General features: G+C 39.8%; 1 protein-coding gene across 1 annotated transcript in view; it reads right to left on the bottom strand.

The window, feature by feature from the left end:
* CRLF3 (cytokine receptor like factor 3) overlaps positions 1-12273 on the bottom strand; it is a 36824-nt gene that overhangs the window by 2703 nt on the left and 21848 nt on the right. The window lies entirely within an intron of this gene.

Here is a 12273-nt window from a genome sequence, read left to right as displayed (position 1 = left end):
ATGATGTAGGTGCTAGTAGTATCATACCCAGTTTATACCTGAGGAAACTGAGGCACAAAAGAAAAAATAAGGTAAAATAAACTGATGCTGATCACCTAGCTGAGTGGTGGAACTAGGACATGAACTCAGGCATTCTGACTGCAGAGTCTACATTAACTGTAACTATGAGAGCACATTTCTATTCTATATTCTGGCTCTAGACGTATAGAAAATGTGTCATATTTGCCATTATAATGAATGTGACCATTACTGCCATCACCTAAACCTTCAGTATGAGAGTCTATGCAATGATTAGATTACCATTTATCAAGAATTTAAAAACAGACATTATCATCTTTTTAAAAAGAGGATAATATAGTTATGGATATATTTTGGTTGCAGAACTTCATACATAGAAAGTTGAAGCATTTCCTTTTGTGTTTTAGTCTCAAATAATACATCATCGGGCTTCCCTGGTGGCGCAGTGGTTGAGAGTCCCACCTGCCGATGCAGGGGACACGGGTTCATGCCCCGGTCCAAGAGGATCCCACATGTTGCGGAGCGGCTGGGCCCGTGAGCCATGGCCGCTGAGCCTGCACGTCCGGAGCCTGTGCTCCACAATGGGAGAGGCCCCAACAGTGAGAGGCCCGCGTACCGCAAAAAAAAACAAAAAACAAAAAACAACATCATCACGTACTCTAGAAATGGGAAACTTAGATATAAAGGTCAATCTACATCCCTATTACCAGGGTCATCTTTCCCTGCATTCCAGAAAGCCAGACTTTGCAAGGACAGGAAAAGAAAAATTAGTGAGGAGCAGAATGTAGATTTATCAAGGGAAGATGAAATTATTTATACTCAACGTGGCCTCAAAATATTTTTCTTTGTAAAGTGGCAAACATACAGGTTCATAATAAACATGTGGGTGGGTTTCTTAAGTCATTTCACTTCTAAACCAGCAGCATAAAGAAGTACGGGGAGGAGGAGAATGATGTCAGCAAATACAGCAGAACTGTATGTCCTAGGACTCATTCTACCACAGAAACACCACTTTCAAAACGATATACAGACCAAAATACCTTTATGAGGTTTCCAGAATCCAGTTAAAAAGTCCCAAAGGAGCACAAAGCTGAAAACAGCTGCACTGAAATGGATAAGAAGAGCAATTTCACTTGCCCCACGTCAACCCCTCTTCCAAGCTACCATAGTTTGGTGCCAGGCAAGAACAGCCCAACTCCTGACTTTTCCTTCAGAAAGGAATCACAGGAGTGGAGTGTGCCTCCAGCATTCTAGCTCTTTGGAAGGTTGCCTCAAGGACGGGTTTCTGACATGCCTCATTTGGAGCACTGACAGAACTGGCATAGCATGGATGCCTGCCTGAATGCTGCAAAGACCAAAGAAAAGTGAGGGGTGGCATCCTGCAGGCAGTGCAATTTGGCATGGGAGGGAAGGAGAAGAGGAAAATTTGCTTCTGGTGTGCTAGCTTTTCACAGGGCTGCTCAAGGGAATGGTATCTGTCTCACCTCATGGGGAGCCAGCATACTCTGGATGCCTGGTGGCCCCTGATTCCAAGAGAGAGCAAAGGCACCCTGCTGCTGTAGCACCAGAGAACTTGCAGTGCCACAAACAGGCACCAGAGGGAGCAAAAGATTATGAGCCTCTAAAAAACCATCAAGCCTCTCTAATTGAGAAATTGCACACACAAGCCCAGAGAAGTCACATCCCGCCAGAAAAGGTTTCAGAGGCCCCCCGGATCTTTAGCTGGGCTCATGTGTGAGGGTCTTCTCCTGTATGAAGCAAGGCCATAAAGATTTGGAGAGGTGGCTGTTTTTCCATATGTGCAGATCCCAACACAAAATTATGAAACATGAAGAAACAGGGAAACCTGGCTCAGACACACACACAAAAAAAGGAAAAGATCTTCAGAAAATTATCCTAATGAAATAGAGGTATATGAATTATCTGACAGACAATTCAAAATATCCATCATAAAGATGCTCTACAGGCTCAAGAAAATGAGGCATGAACAAAGTTAGAAAACCTACAGAGACAGAAAATTTTTAAAATAACTAAACACATTTTGGAACTGAAGAATATAATAACTGAAAAGTTCATGAGAGGAATTCAATATCACACTTAAGCAGAAGAAAGAAACATCAAACTTGAAGACAGGTCGTTTGAAATAACCCAATCAGAAGAACAAAAGGAAAAAAGAATGAGAGTGAAGAAATTCTAAGAGACTTAGGAGAGAAGAGAGAGGAAAAGGGGCAGAATGTTTAAAGAAATAATGGCTAAAAATTCCCCTAATTTGGGGAAGGAAATGGACTTTCAGATTCAAGAAGCCTAAAAGAGGATGAACCTCTTTGGAAGAAAGGAATCACACTGAAACTCATTACAATCAAATTGTCAAAAGTCAAAGACTGAGAATTTTGAAAACAGCAAGAGAAAAGTGACTTGTCATGTACAATGGAACTCACATAAGACTAACAGTGTATTTCTAAGGAGAAATCTTACAGGCCAGAAAGGAGTGAGATGATATATTCAAAGTCCTTAAAGAAAAAAACCTACCAACCAAAAATACAATATTCAGCAAAACTGTCCTTTAAAAATGAGGAAAAAATAAACACATTCCTACATAAACAATAGCTGAGGGAGTTCACACCACTAAACCTGCCTTATAAGAAACGCTAGAAGGAGTTCTTCTAAAACAACAAGACACTAAACACAACATGAAAGTATGTGAAAATATAAAGCTCACTGGTAAAAGTAAATATATAGGCAAATAAATACTGTAATACTTTAACAGTGGTACATAAATCGCTTTTAATTTTGGTGTAGAAATTAAAAGACAAAAGTGTAAAAAATATAACTATAAAAATATGTCAATGAATACATAATATAAAAACTATGTAATTTGTGACATCAATAATAAGTGTGGAGGAGGAAGAAGTAAAAGTGTCGAGTATATGTATTCAATTGATGCTAAGTTGCTGTCAGCTTAAAATAGATTGTTATAACTACAAGATGTTTTATGTAAGCCCTAGGATAACTACAAAGAAAATACTCAGAGAAGATACACTAAAGAACACGAGAAAGGAATCAAAGCACATCATTATGAAAAAATCAGTGAAACATGGGCTTCCCTGGTGGTGCAGTGGTTAAGAATCTGCCCGCCAATGCAGGAGACGGGTTCGAGCCCTGGTCCAGGAAGATCCCACATGCCACGGAGCAACTAAGCCCGTGCACCATAACTACTGAGCCTGCACTCTAGAGCCTGCGAGCCACAACTACTGAGCCCACGCACCACAACTACTGAAGCCCACGTGCCTAGAGCCCGTGCTCTGCAACAAGAGAAGCCACTGCAACGAGAAGTCTGGGCACCACAACGAAGAGTAGCCCCCACTCGCCACAACTAGAGAAAGCCTGCGCACAGCAACGAAGGCCCAGTGCAGCCATAAGTAAATAAATAAATAAATAATTTATTTTAAAAAAAGAAAAAAGAAAAAAATCAACCAAACTACGTTGGTTTTTTGAAATGAGCAACAAAATTGATAGACTTAGCTAGATTAACTAAGAAAAAGAAAGATAACATACAAATAAAGTCAGAAATGAAAGAGGATACATTACAACCAATGCCAGAGAAATAAAAAGGATTATAAGAGGCTTATGAATAATATACACTAGGAAATTGGATAATCTAGAAGAAATGGATAAATTTCTATGAATATACAACCTACCAAGACTGAATCATATAGAAACAGCAAATCTAAACAGACTTACAACTAGAAAGTAGATTGGATCAGTAATCAACAACATCCCAGGACCATCAGTAAACAGCCCAGGACCAAGGGGCCTCACTGGTGAATTCTACCAAATGATTAAAGAAGAATAAATAACAAACCTTCTCAAACTCTTCAAAAAAAACTAAAGAGGAGGGAATACTTCCAAACTTCTTTTATGAGGCTAACATTATCCTGAAACCGAAGTCAGAGAAAGACACTACAAGAAAACACAACTACAGGCCAACAACTCTGCTGACAATAGATGTAAAAATCCTAAACGAAGCACCAGCACTGTTGGTGAGAATGTAAATTTGTTCAGCCACCATGTAAAACAGTATGGAGGTCCTTCACAAACTTAAACAGAGAACCACCACACGATCCAGCAATCCCACTTCTGGGTATATATACAAAAGAATTCAAGGCACTGAAAAGAACACGATATTACTTCTATAACATTTCTGCTGAAGATGCATAACCTGAATCTAACCACCAGGAAACAGACAAACCCAAATTGAGGGATATTCTATAAAATACCAGACCTGTACTCTTAAAAAATGCCAATATCATAAAATTTAAAAGAGACAGAGAAACTGTTCCAGATTAAAAGAGACATAACAAATGAATATAACACATGATCCAAGATCTTTTTTTTCTGGAAAGGACATTAATTGGGACAACTAAATCTGGTAAGGTCTGTAGGTTAGATAATAGTATATCAATGTTAATTTTCTGATTTTGATAATCTCTTTTTACAAAACACTCACTGAAAATGATTTGGGAAGAAAAAGTAGAGGACTTCCCTGGTGGTCCAGTGGCTAAGAATCCATGCTTCCACTGCAGGGGGCATGGGTTCAATCCCTGGTTGGGGAAGATCCCGCATGCCACGTGGTGCAGTCAAAAGAAAAAAAAAAAAGGTAGCGAGAAAAATGATGAAGCAAATATTGAGGCATCTGGGTGAAAGGTATTTGGGAATTATCTGTACTATTCTTGCAATTCTTCTGTAAGTCTGAAATCATGTTTATAAAGACATTAAAAATACACAAAATACTAATGGATAAATATATACATAGAGAGAGAGATGTGGGAAACACAAGATACCTGAATTTTATCCCTAACATCCCTAATGTTGTTTCCTAAAAAACAAAAACCTGCTAATATTATTAATTATAGATGGAGGACAGCAGTTACTTGTTTTAGTATTGTGTAATGAAAAATTTGGCTTGATCCTGGGAGGTAACCTTTAAACCACTGCCATTTCCCAAGTGATAGGAGTGTCTTTGTTATTCATGGTGGGTCCCTCAGACCACATTTGATAGTTTATGCTAATGAGGTGCTCAAGGTGGGCCCCTAGATAGTTCATGCTAACAAGATGACTCAGGATGGGAAGAGATCACCCCAGAAAGACCAATCATATGATTACAGGGTTGAGGCTTTGAGCTACATGATGTCAGCCCATTCTCCTAGGAGGGCAGGGGAGGTGGATATTGAGTTAAGTGGGGAATGATTTCATCAACCATGCCTCCACAATAAAATCCCAATAAAAACTCTGGACACCAAAGCTTGAGTGAGCTTTCCTGGTTCATAATACTCTGAGTACTGTCATGCCAAAAGGCCTTGCATCCCCGAGATGTGTGCTTTGTCTTTGGAATCCTCCCAGATCTCACACTCCCTTTGGCAGGTTCTGATTTATATATCCTTATTTATATATCCTTCTGCTATAATAAAACTGTAATCATAAGTGAAGTGCTTATGGGAACATATGTATATGTATAACTGATTCACTTTGTTATAAAGCAGAAACTAACACACCATTGTAAAGCAATTATACTCCAATAAAGATGTAAAAAAATAATAATAATAAAAATAAGTGAAGTGCTTTCTTTCTTTCTTTTTTTTTTTTTGCGGTACGCCGGCCTCTCACTGTTGCGGCCTCTCCCGTTGCAGAGCACAGGCTCCAGACGTGCAGGCTCAGCGGCCATGGCTCACGGGCCCAGCCACTCCGCGGCATGTGGGATCTTCCCGGACTGGGGCACGAACCTGTGTCCCCTGCATCGGCAGGCGGACTCTCAACCACTGTGTCACCAGGGAAGCCCCTTTCTTTTTAATATTTATTTATTTAGCTGAGCCAGGTCTCAGTTGCAGCAGGCGGGCTCTTTTAGTTGCAGCATGCGGGCTCTTAGTTCCCTGACCAGGGATCAAACCCGAGCCTCCTGCATTGGAGAGCAGAGTCTTAACCACCCGACCACCAGGGAAGTCCAGTGAAGTGCTTTCTTAAGTTCTGTGAGTCATCCTAGCAAATTATAAAACCTGAGCGTTGACCCTGGGGACCCCTGAACTTGCAGCTGGTATCTGAACTGAGGGCAATCTTTTGGAGGACTGTGCTCTCAACCTTGAGTTTGGCTAGCTCATTGCAAGTACACGTTTTTTTCTGTGATTAAACTTTTTAAATAAATAATTAATGCAAGTAAAATTTCTTGAAATTAACTAAAATCCTGGGAAGAAGGGGAAAAAACTCCTTATTTGAATAAATCACAAAATTGTTCCTAAAATCATCTTACTTGAAGACAGCATTTGATAAATAAGACAAGCCTGGCATTAAAAGCTTATAAAAGTTTCTCTGAATATAAAATGAACCACGAAAGTGAAGAGCTAATTTGCCTTAACACAGAAGTATTTTCACAGCTCATTAAGAAATAGAATGGAAGTTTAAAATCTTTGAATTTTTTCCCCCCTTTGGCCACACTGCATGGCTTGTGGGATCTTAATTCCCTGACCAGGGACTGAACCTGGGGACCCGGCAGCGAAAGCTTCAAGTCCTAACCACTGGACTTCCCACCAGGTAAGTCCCTAAAATCTTTGAATTTTTAAATTGCAAGACAAGTAGTCAGGACATTATTTCCTAAAAAACTACTCAAGTGGTTCTCTCACATAAACAAGTCCTATAAGAAACTCTGCCATAAATCATCCAAATATAAAAAGTATATAAAAAAAGAAAAATGGTATACAAAATAATTCATAGTAGGGTACAGTGACCTCGGAGATACAATTAATTAAAAAGATCAATTTATGCACAAGTTGGTAGGAACGCATCCATTGCATAGTCATGTAGAAAGTTCTAGGTGATAATTTTTCTCAAAGGTAAAGTATTCTGAGAAAGAACATGGTTCAGAACAAAAAGGAAAAATTTCGATGGCAGAAAGAAAGCTAATCTATTCCTACTACTCTGGCACTTTGGCTAACTGACTGGATTTAAGTGGCAAATTCTCATATAATCTCAAACTTCCTTCTTCTCACAATGAACACCTGGAGCAAAGATCCAAAAACTCAGTTGCTTGGCTAATATATCATAATATATTATGAAAAATATCCAACTTTATGATAAATATAAGAAAGAAAATGAAAATGTTATTATGTCCTACAGCTACAAATTAGGTAAAAACAGTAATACTTAATACTGACAAGGATGCAATGACATCAGTCAGGACCCTCACACACTGCTGGGAAGACTGCAAGTGCTTCCAGGAACACAGCTAGTTGGCCTGTGTCACTAACAGGAAACTAGCCCAAGGAATAAAGAATAAGCCATATGTCAAAAAAGAGAGTCATAGCACAGCTTGATTTGTCAGGAAAAAGAAAGAGAAGGAAGGGATGCCTTATCAAGTCAGAGTAAACAAGGATTTTTGATATAGAAATATACTCCTTACTATACAAATCCTAAAATAGCTTTTATCCTCTCTTAAAATGAAACTGATAGTCTTATATCTATTATAAAATTGAAAATCTTCCAACAAAAAAAATTATAGGATAGCGAATTCATTGGTGAACTCTACCAAACATTTAAGAAATAATACCAATTCTCACAAACAGTTCTGAGAAATATAAGAGGAAGAAATACTTCCCACCTCACTTTATGAGGCTAGCAATTACCCTGATACCAAAGACATCATAAGAAAAAACAGACAGATATCTCTCTTCTGAAGAGACATAAAAATCCTCAAAAAAAATATAAAAGTTAAATTTAGCAACATATATAAAGAATAATACATGGTCAAGTGGGGTTTCTCATGGGAATGCAAAGCTGATCCAATGTTTAAAAATCTATCATTGTAGCCATATCAACAGAAGAAAAACCATATGATTATCTTGATATATAAAAATAAGTTGACAAAATTAAACATCCATTTATAGATAAAACTCTCAGCAAACTAAGAATAGAAGGGAACTTCCTTAGCCTGATAGAGGGTGTCTACAAAAACACCCTACAGCTAGCATCATACTTAATGTGAAAGACTGAATATATTCCGGCTAAGATCTGGAATAAGACAAGGAGGTCTGCTTTCAACACTGCTATTCAAAATTATACTTCCTAGCCAGTGTAATAAGACAAGAAAAAAATTGCAAAACACTGATGGAAGCCATTTTTTAAAAAACTAAATGAAGATGGCAATTCCCTGCAAGTCCAATGGTTAGGACTCAGTGCTTTCACTGCTGTGGGCCTGGGCTTGATCCCTGGTTGTGGAACCAAGATCCCACATGCCACTCAGTGTGGCCAGAAAAAAAAAAAAAAAAAAAACTAAATGAAGGGTGACTTTCAGATTTACAGCTCTACAGCCTGTCCCCCATTGCTATAGGAAGGTACTGCCTTATAATATGGCTCTTCTGTGAAGCCACATCTCCTTTGACACTCAAAACCTAATCTGGTTCAAAAGAGCTTCTATTGCCAGACCTCAGTTCTCTTCAAAGGCTGCTTATAAACTACTCTCCACTGTCACCAAGGGACACAGTCCCTTGCTTCCTAAGATGATGCACTGTGACTCCCCTGGACATTTTTCCCACCTTTTTTCTCTGCTTCCTCAAGAACACTCAAGCACTGTTCAGTCCTGGCCCTGTTTATAGCCTTAGGGTAGAGTCTTCTCCTTCTGGGACTGAATATTTGGAGATTTCTGAGACTGGCCAGCAAACTCATGATTTCCAGCCTAGATGTGTCTTAGGGGGCCTTTACAGCTGATTTGGAATTTGAGTTTTCTGTATTTCTTAGTTCTGTTGAAAAAGTACTTATGGGTCCCTACTCCCCACCTCTTTATTTCTCCAAAAAGTTTCCAGTAGTGGAAAAATTCAGAACTATGGTGCAACTATGCATCTACTGGTCCCCAAAGATCCCATCTCTCTTTTGAACCCACTCTAATCAAGCTTCCCTCCACCACAGCTCCCCTGAAACTGTTCATGTCAGGGTCACCAATCCATGTCCACGCTGCAAACCCAAAGGTCAATTCTCAGTCCTTTTCTTATCTGTTGGGTCAGCAACATTTGACATAATTGATCGCTACTTCCTCTTGGAAACACTTCCTTTGCTTGGCTTCAAGGACACCACATTTTCCCACTTTTCCATCTACCTCACTTGCTACTCCTCCTCAGAATCCTTTGCTGGTTCTTTCCTCCCCAAAAGCTAAATGTTAAGAGTTCTCCAGTGTCCTCTCCCTATACTCATTCCCTGGCTAATCTCATGCAGTCTCACAGCTCTAAACACACATCTGTACGTTAAAAACTCTCAAATTAATATCTCCAGTCTGGTCTTTTCCACTGAACTCCCGATTTGTATATCTGACTGTCTACCCCACATTTTCACTTATATGTCTAATAAGGAACTCAAATTAATCTGTGAAAGAACTGATATTCACCCATAAATAGGCTCCTCATAAGGCCTTACCTACCTCAGTAAATGACAATTCTACCCTAAGTTACTTAGTCCAAAGATCCTGAGGTTACACTTGACTCCTTTTTCATACATCACAACCAACCTGTCAATAAATCCCGTCAATTCTTCCTTCAAAATAAATCCAGATTCTGACCACTTATCATTACCTCAACTGCTCCATCCTGGTCCAAGCCACCATTAGCCATCACCAAGATTAATACTGGAATTCTGAATACAACTTTCCCTTCATTTCTGGTAATATTTTGGCTTCTCCTCTCCAGCCTCCTAAATGGTCTCCTTCCAGCCTGTACCGCTGTACAGACTATTTTCCACCCAGCAGCCAAAATGACTTGTAAAACATATGTCAGATCACATCATTCATTTGCTCAATGTCCTCCAATGGCCTTCCAACTCACTCTAAGACCAAGCAGAGTCCTACAGGGCTAGACTGCTAGGATTTGAATCTCAGCATTACTATTAAGAATCTGGGGCTTCCCTGGTGGCGCAGTGGTTGAGAGTCCGCCTGCCAATGCAGGGGACACGGGTTCGTGCCCTGGTCCGGGAAGATGCCACATGCCGCGGAGCGGCTGGGCCTGTAAGCCATGGCCGCTGGGCCTGCGCGTCCGGAGCCTGTGCTCTGCAACGGGAGGGGCCACGGCAGTGAGAGGCCCGCGTACCGCAAAAAAAAAAAAAAAAAGAGAATCTGTACAACCTCAGGCAGGTGGTTTAATCTTTTTACATCTCAGTTTCCTCATCTATAAAATGTGTCTACCTCCTGAGCATGTAATGAGGATTTATAGACATTAACTCAATACTTAAGAAGTAACACACAGTAGGGTTCGACAAATGTGAGCTGGTTTTGTAGCCTAGCTCAACTCGTGAATTCATGAAAAGTCAAATGCAGAGCATGACTCCCAAGACTATGAAATGTGAACCTGACTTGGTTTTACTTGGTGAAGACTTTTGTTGGAAAAAGGAAAAAAGAAAAAGACCTCTGTATGTGGTATCAAAGGTCCTCCTTATAAATGGGCACAAGTGAGCTCCGATGGGGCAAGTCTTTGAGAAATTGAAAAAGAAATAAACATATACACAGACTGTCCACAAGAATGTCGTACTTTTCTGGGGTTCTGACTATACTCCCATCTCTATAAAACCCATTCACACTCATTACTTCCTGTTCTTTATATTTTTTTCTCCTCCACATCTTTGGTTCTTGCTTTGTTTCTCTACCTGAACTTTCCTTTTCAGCCCTACCTGAGATAAAGCCTTCACCAACCCCTCATCTAGAAGTAACTCTTCCTTCTTCTATATTCCACAGCAGTCAGGATCTTTCTTATACTTTATAATTTATAAACTGCCTATTCTATGGTTAGATAAGATTCTAGTGTTCTCTTTTTCTTAAACTTTGCATTCCCAACGATACCAAGTACTGTAAGTACCATCTGAATGGAATAGGGCTGTATGAAACAATCAGCATCATTCACACAGACCACAGGCGAGCAGAACTGTCCTTACATTTTAGAAAAGCAGTTTAAGACAGAAGGATATGGACAGGAAAAAAAAAGTCTAAGGAATATTCCTTAGGTTATCTAGGAGGAATAGCTATTATATGTGAACATCCCAAAGCAGATATGTCTCCCTGACTTCATGCAATCCTCCCTCTACAAACTAAAAGCTAGGGTTTAATATGATACCACTTATATGTGGAATCTAAAATACGGTACAAATGAGCCTATCTACAAAACAGAAACAGACTCATAAACAGAGAGAAAAATATGGTTTAAAAAATAGTAAAATTGGGAAATCTTAGAAGCAAGGGAAAGCAGGAATGTTCAAGACAGGAAATCAGGGAGAGGCCTGGAAGGGGGAGGTTGCTAGCAGACCCGGGCACCACATGAGACTGGGCTCTAGAGACTGTTAAAAGCCGGCCAATAACAGGTTCCTTTGGTGTCAGCAGTTCTAAGCTTTCCAGAAACTTCAGCAGGGATCGACTGGGCTGAGCAACAGGGCAGGGCCTGCAGGAGTATAATCTCCCTTCTGACTATGAGGCCCTCAAAAAGCTGAATAAAGTTTACCTTGATTCAAGCAGGCCTATCTGCCCCCAACCCCGTGCATGAAGGTGCCCCATACAAACACACCATTCACATCCTCTGCCTTAACTGCCAATGCCTGAAATTCCTTTAAACAAGGAGAGAAAACATTTTCAATCCACATTCAAAGGAAAAATGACAAAAATGCAACGGTCTGGCTAAGATAATACTGAGCTTAAATAAGTTTCAGTTAATCACCCTACCAAGGGGGACCCCTTTGGAGGAGGAGGGAGGAACTAATGGTTTATTGAGGCCGACTAAGTGTCAGGCCACAGTCCACAGACAGTACGTGGGTTTAAATCAATGCGTGTAATTTCCAATGTCATAATCTATAAACATTTATTGAATGACTTAAGAAACAAACCTATAAACATTTATTGAATGACTTAAGAAACAAACCTAAGTAGGTCATCTATCGGCCCTTCCCCTGTGTTCACAGAGGGAGAAGCTAAAAGTAAAAAGAGCATCAGATCACCATCACCCAGGGATAAAAATCATAGAAGAGAGAAAAGGAAAAGAGCTGAGGATACAGTAGCGGAGAAACTATACATTTCCACACTAACTCAAATCATGTTTACTCTCCCATGAAAAAAGACAAATGAGAAGCAATACAGACCAGTGGTTAAAATTACTGGAGCCAGACTGGGTTTAAATCCTAGCTTTGCCACTTACTAGTTATGTGACACTGGGTAAATGACTTCACTTCTCTGTGCCTCAGTATCTTCAT

The sequence above is a fragment of the Mesoplodon bidens genome, assembly GCF_964165515.1.
Source record: "Mesoplodon bidens genome assembly, chromosome: 19".
Taxonomy (NCBI): Eukaryota; Metazoa; Chordata; class Mammalia; order Artiodactyla; family Ziphiidae; genus Mesoplodon; species Mesoplodon bidens.
The sequence above is the reverse complement of the archived record's forward strand: the minus strand, read 5'-3'. Positions and strand labels throughout refer to the sequence as shown.